Source organism: Salvia hispanica, unplaced genomic scaffold (genome assembly GCF_023119035.1).
Source record: "Salvia hispanica cultivar TCC Black 2014 unplaced genomic scaffold, UniMelb_Shisp_WGS_1.0 HiC_scaffold_1053, whole genome shotgun sequence".
In the NCBI taxonomy this organism is placed as follows: Eukaryota; Viridiplantae; Streptophyta; class Magnoliopsida; order Lamiales; family Lamiaceae; genus Salvia; species Salvia hispanica.
In genome coordinates this window covers 1-7367 of record NW_025951309.1, presented here as the reverse complement: position 1 = coordinate 7367, position 7367 = coordinate 1, and the positions used below count along the sequence as shown (strand labels likewise).

The 7367-nt window shown below is 36.9% G+C and overlaps 2 pseudogenes; one reads left to right on the top strand and one right to left on the bottom strand.

Annotated features, from left to right (window-relative positions):
* Positions 1 to 1385: 1385 nt before the first annotated feature.
* On the top strand, positions 1386 to 3950 carry LOC125197888 (annotated as a pseudogene).
* A 1750-nt stretch (positions 3951 to 5700) lies between these two features.
* Positions 5701 to 7363, bottom strand: LOC125197889 (annotated as a pseudogene).
* Between the last annotated feature and the right edge of the window lie 4 nt (positions 7364 to 7367).

The window sequence follows — 7367 nt, the reverse complement described above, 5'->3', positions numbered from 1 at the left end:
TATTAAAATTTAATTCATTATTAATTTTTTTTTATCATTTATAATAAATTTTATTGTTATTTTTATGAAGATGTATAGTTATTAATGTGGGAATGGATCAAACAAACTCTAAATATTGACAAACTCAAAATTTGTGACCCGGGATCGTCAAAAGTATAGATAACAAAATAATAACATAAAAGTCAACACGTTATAAAAGAAAATGAGATAGAAACATAAGTTAAATGAGATAGAAACATAAGTTACAGGGGCAGATATATATGCAATCATTAAAAAAGGGTGCACAAGTGTGATGCATGCGTGAGGAGCTCTGCAACTCGAAGAAAATTGTAATAGGAAGTAAGAAGAACAAACAAAAGATAACAAAAATAATTAACACACATGGGATTTTCAAATACTATCATTGTTTTCCAATTAAGTAATACAAAAATCGATACATGAACTTAAAAAATTCATTAATTAGTTTTGGAATCTGACTACTAAAATTACATTTAATCTTAGTAATTTTAATAGATTAAATTACTTTCCATTCTAACAATTACTGTACATAATTTTTTACAGGTGTGTTAAAGTTCAACTACTTTACATTAATCATTTTTGTAAGAAATATTACTCCATAAAAGATCAATTCCAGATTAAGGATTATAGATTCCAAGTTTAAAATTTTGTAAAATAAGGTATTTATGTTGTGCATTACTCAATATAGTTTACAATCAATAATTGATATTAAATCCTTATGTTAAAACTGTTGCAGAAAAATAAAAAAAAGTGTTACCGCCAAAAACTTTAGGAGTGGCATTTTTGTGAATTGTCACATAGATTTTGCCTAAGTGTGCCGGAGCCATCACGGTGGTAATTCGACTTTGTTGGACTAATTCCTACCACGGTTGAAAACTGGGGCAGTATATGTAAATGCTTCCTAATGGCTTTTGGGATAAGTTCTCTATTTGCCGACGTTTCAACCCATTCCGAGCTCGGATTTCAAAACCCCTATCCGGGAAAAAACCCACCCATTTTGGCAGCTGCTACATTTCACATTCTCCTAAAGCTTACTGCATTACCGCCATTCAACAAATCCCACACACTCCAATGTTGATCGCCGGAATCATCATTTTATCACTATCTTTCTGTCAGATAATTCCCCCCTAAAGCTTATCGCCAATCAAGAAATTCAAACAAGCTAATTGATCGCCGGTATCATAATTTGTCGGTAACCTTCCGATTTTCCCTCATCTTTGTTTCTTATGCCCTTGTCTCTTTACTTGTATCTGTATAGCTGGTTAATTGTTCATTCTTGTTAATTTGATCGATTTTTAGAGACAAACATATCTGTAATTTGAATGCACCAATGTCGAGTTCTGTGTTTGAGGATAAGGGTTGGTGGCATGGCACCTTACAGAGGAAGAGTTAGAGGAGTTGCTGCTCAGAATTTGGAGATTTTGTATACTGTGGCGATAAATAAGCTTGTTGAATTTGGTTATGGCGAGGAAGAGGCACTCAATGCCATTTTAGAGAACGGGCATTGTTGTGGTGAGATGGATGTTTTGAATAACATTTTGAGTAATTCTTTGGCTTATCTGCATAGTGGCCGAAGTAATTGGATTTGGGATCCGGTGCCCTTGTTTGCAGACTTGAGGCAGCTGGAGTATTCCATGGGATGGGGTTTTTTTCTTGAACTAGAAAAGCCCCATCTGACCAAGGATGATGCTTTGTGGAGTATACTGATGAGTGTTGTCAATGTTGGTAATGCAAGTGCAATGGAAATAGCTTTGCAAAAGAGATTGAGTGTCCAAAGAGATTTAACCTGAGTCCGTCAATGAAGTGCATGTTGAAGAGGGATGTTATGATGTTTGCTGCAGGTTTTGGGGGGAAATTTCCCAGCTGTTTCCAATGGCAATCACAAGCCTGCCCCAGTTCTTTATCTGGTGGGTGTGGAAAGGCAGCTGCAGTTCCAGGGGGGCAGTGTCGAATCCCAGTGTGCCAAGACTCAAGATGTGGTTAACTCGGTAGTGAGTAAGTTTCTGAACACTGGAAAGTATCATTGGATGAACAAGATTTCATTATCCTTATCTTGGTCCATCAGATTACGTGCTTAAAGAAACAGGTGAGAACGAAAAGGGTGGGCTCAGCAGAAGGCGATCCAAGCTGAAAAAGCTCAGTCGTGATTTCACTGAACTGAGGAAGTTGAGAATGGAGAGAGAGGGGACTGGCGCCTGAAAAAGGGCAGGAAAACGTTTGTTGATACTACCCTGAAGAAGGTCACTGAGATGGAGAATGCTGTAAAGATGGTGCGTGATCAAGTAGATGATGCAAATGGTGTTGTTAAGAAGCTTGAGACAAAAATTGCAGAAATTAGAGCAGAGATGGAAGCATATAAACTAAGTTCATCTGAATCGGTCTCATCCTGTTTGGAAGTAGAGAAGAGGGAGAAAAGGTGCTCTTAAGAGGTTTTCGGGCGGAGAAGCAGAAAACTAAGATGCAGGAAGATATTGCCCGGAAACAGAAGATCTCAGAGTTACAGGAGGAACTGGCTCAGGTTGAGGAAGCCACAAAGGAAACTGAGGTATGTGTACTGAAAATAGCTGTTCATACAAATATTTGATAACTATTAGTTGGAATCATCTTGTTGTCTGTGAGTGCTTTCAAGGCCTTCACGTACAAAGGCATTCCTTTGGTCTATTTATCAAAGGTGTATCTTTTATTTTGATATCGATACAGGAAAATTGTTCAGTCATTCAATTTCCTTCGACATGCTTCAACATGACAATAGATGATGCTTTATAACTTCCGACTTTAATGATTTGATCATGTATATCCATTGAGAAATATTAGTAGCATATAAGCATGCATACATGTGACAATGTGTGCAGACATAATGTCATCTGCTCATAGTAGTATGTAACTGTAGTTTGGCATTGGACGCATTGGAGAAGGACCGTTGGTTATGCATCTTACATTATATTGCATTTTATGCTAAATTCAAATCTGCTCTATGTCGCGGTTATGCTATACCACATTCAAGCCTACAATGTATCAATGTAATTTGGATTCACATGTTTAAAGGCCACAATTCATTTACTGGGTATGAGTATGACGATGTTTCATTGACTGTATACGGATAAATTGAGAAATTTTGTGCTTTTCACATGCTTACTGTTTCTCTGGTTTTTTCCCTTTCCTTAGGGGATTGAATCCTCAGACGCTTTTTTTTCTTTACGTGAACTTTACCAAGTACAACTGCGTACATGTTCCTTTCTGCATTACCATTGTAAGGTAAATTATCATGTATGTGGGTAGCTAACTTGTTTAACGAAAGCCCTGTTCCAAAGCCCTTGAGAGCTGTAGCTCATTACCCCATTAACAGTAAACTTGGGCTTACTAATTGTGTATTTGAACATCTATATGAAAGGCAAAGTGGAGGCAGGAGCAGCAGGCTAAAGAACTAGTTTTCCCCAGCTGGAGAATGAGAGGCGCCTTAAAGAAGCTTCTAAGGCTAATAACAAAACAAGGCTTGATGATCTGTGCCAAAGAAAAAAATTAATTTCCAGCACCACAAAGATGATCTCCAGCGCCTTGAGCAAGAATATGATTGCCTTAACAGTCGGCACAGTTAACAGAGGTGGATAATGATTTTTGGACAGAAGATACCCGAGGAGATGCCATTGGAAGGCTGATGCATGAAGCTGATAAACTGCAAGACTCTTCAAAAAGGTCAGGACGTGATAGGGTATGCGTGATTTGCACGAAAGATGAAGTTTCTGTCGTTTTTCTTTTCCCTTTCACTCATCAAGTGATCTGTGCAAACTGTAACGACAACTATGGAAAGAAAGGTAAAGATACATGTGCGTATTGTGGATTCCATTGAACAAAGGATTCAAGTTGTTGGTGCAAGCTCATAGATACAGTACAAGATCCGAAGGTGTATACATGTCTTTAGTTTTCAGCTTTACTGGTTTCGTGCAGAAACCAGCATAGATACACGTGTATAAATAGCGTAGTCATATGCGGCCTGTGCATTTCTACATGATACTCTCCTACTTTCTGTGGAAGCAGGCTATATGATCTTTCAATAAGCAGCTAATACATAGATTGATAGATATAGATTTTGCATCTTCGTCTGCTTCCTCTGTGGGTGGTTTGCTAAATGTGGAAGCTATGGATATTGGTGATAGCCATGGCGATTTCTTGTAGAAAGATGATTTGCAAAATTTAGGTAATTGAATTGGAAAAGGTGGATTTTCTGATCTACTTATAATTTATATGCATTTTTTTAATAAAAATAATTTGGCCAAAATTTATTTAAATCATTAATTTTTGTTACAATAGTTAAAACTGGACCGATCATTGGTCCAGTTCACTCAATGTATATTGTTTGGAATCATAATCTATTGACTTCATTTGTAAGACTAAAAGTATTTTTGAGTTAATATAAAGATTCAATTTTGAATTTTAGTCTATACCTTATTTTATTTTATTTGATGAGCAAAGTCTATTCCATATTGACTGCTAAGAAGGTGGATTACAGTGTACTAGCTAAGACTAATAGAGATGAGCATGATTCATTTGATAAAATTGGCATCGATTACGAGGCCATCCGCATTCGCTCCTATCTCGTCTCTTAATCGTTTCATCTCTTAACTATTTATGTGCCACGTCTTTTCACCCCATCTCTTAACTAAGAGACAAGACTCGATCCTCCATCTCTTAACCATCTCATACCTTAACTATTCATTCAATTTTATTTTTTATTTTCTATTTTCAACAAATTCAATTAATAAAAACACACTTCATTAAATAAAAAATAATTACTATTAAAATAAAAAAACCCATAATTAAAATCCTTAAAAAAATAAAAAATATTTTTGGATTTTTTTATTTTTTTAATTTTCAAATTTTTCCTGAATTTTAAAAAAAACAAAAAAAAACATTTTTAACGGATATAAACGACGCACTCACGGCCGGCGAGTGGGCGTCATGGACGAACGGAGCTCACCACGGCCAAGCGGCGCTAGGCGCAGCTCGCCAGCTTCCTCTCCCAGCGAGCCTCGAATGAGATGGGGACGGATCAGGAGCTCAGCATCCGTCTACGAGTGTCCGTCTCGGAGAGACGAGATAGAGCCCACATCGAGACTCGATGCGGATGCTCGGATAGAGAAACCACAAAATGCAAGTGTGCAAGGTGTAGTAGTATATACTATTGAAAAGCATGCTTTGAGATGTTTTTGGTACTATTATATAAAATCTTACTTGCCTTTATTATTACTCTGGTTTATTTTAGCAAATATACTAATAATTGTGTGAACCACTCCTCCTATCCTGAAGGCCAGATGATGGACTCATATTAAAATTATACCAACCAATTGATAGACAAAAAAACATGGAGTACTAAAATAATGCAATATTCAATCAAATTAAGATAAACTAACCCTAAAATGTGTAAAATCTGTGTGATCAATAGTCATAGAAAATTTTTCATTCAATTTTCATAAAAGAAAATCAAATCCTAAATAGTTTGTATAATCTATAATTGTACTCTTATCAGTCCAAAGTTATTGTTTATCTTAGCTAATTGATGGGACTGACGTAGTATAATATTGACTTGAACTCTCAGTGAGATAAGTGTTAAATAAAGTACAAGATCTCAGAGTTTTTTTATATAATCATGTTTCAATGTATCAAATAGATAACATCACAAAGAGATGTTTTGAATAAAAATTTATTATACGTACGAAACATGTTCATCACATCCATAAATCTCAAGGAGATTTTTCTGCTACGACAAGCAAGCAGATAAGATAAAAGTTGATATCACACATGTAAAATAGATCAAGTGATTGAACCTAATGAGTTCTTCAACACTTGCCCTTATTCATTGTTACCTCACACATATGGAAATGCAACCACTTTCAGCTTCACTCCGATTTCTGAGCTGCTTGGGCCTTCAGTTTCTTTAGGGGCTCTTTGAATGAACGGATTGCTGCATGAATTTCCCTCAAAATGAGGGCGGTTGCGCTCTTCACATCCTTGATCCACTTCACGATTTTCGTGTGGGGTTTCACAATACGGTCATGGTCATTGTCATCTGCAACCTGAATCAGCATTGGGGAAAGTAAGTCAGATAAAATGTACTACTATTACTATATCATCCTATCAAACTGAAAGCAGGGCATAGAGTTACCTCAAGTTGTGTGACTTCACAAGCTAAAGCTAGATCAGCAATTGTTGGCTTTGAATTCCCAAGCAAAAATGGTCCTCCTTGAAGCCAGAATGACTCAATTCTTGCAAGAGATGCCAGAAGAAGCTTTTCACCTTCAGCTGCTGCTTTGGGTCCCAGGCATGCCAAACGCTTCCGCGAAGACGGCATTCATGAGATATCCAACTGAAAAGGGATTAACACAAAATGTTGAGTTTTATGGAGTAGGAACATGGCTTTATAATAAAAACTTTAACAACGATACACATGAGACTCGACTACATAGCCAGGCCTTTCCTGCTTACGCAACGCAACTCTTATCATAGAGTTCACTGATCAACAAAGCTACTTCCAATGATATTAAGAATCCCACTAGATGTAGATGTACAAATCACCTGAGCCACGCGCAGATTCGTGGGTGCCAATCCAGCACCGAGTGGACCTTGCCCTCTCCGACATCAGCTGGATACCTGCACCAGCGTTGAGAGCTATGTCACACATTTATTTCGGTAGATAACATAAGTAACGATAACATAGCAAAAGCAATGCTATCATAGTTGAGAAAGAGTGAACAAAAGAAGCAGAGAAGCAGAAGATACCAGTGATCAGCAACACCAGGAATTGTTGAAGCCAGATAAATAAGTATGGCATGACTGCAGTAAACAAAAGAGAGATAAATGCATAAAACTTTCACCCAATTCTAGTTTTGAACATGAACTAAAAATCCTCAAAGACAAATTAACAAGATTAGCATCTAACTGAGCTAACTAAAATGGAACCAGGAAGAACATTTAATGATCAAGTGGTACCTCTCAAAAAGCTTGAAATCACCATGGATGACAGCTGGAACTTGTTTCATAGGATTCACTTCTGTAATTTGTGAAACAAAATACCAAAACCCCCAAAAAAACACCAAATCAGCTGAAAATCATGACATATTTATTTATAAAAATAAGAGACAAATAGGAGTAATGAATCAACCTGCAAATTCAGGGGTGCGGTGTTGGCCCTTGCCGATCTCAACAGTAACCTCCTCAAATTCTGCATTATTAGCCCTAGAAAAGCAACATAAGCACAATAAAGAGAGAATGTGTGTGACAGTGAAGAATAAGGGAAATCTTACTTGCAGAAGATGAGAATTGCTCGCGATGGCTGGGACATCCGATCACAGTAT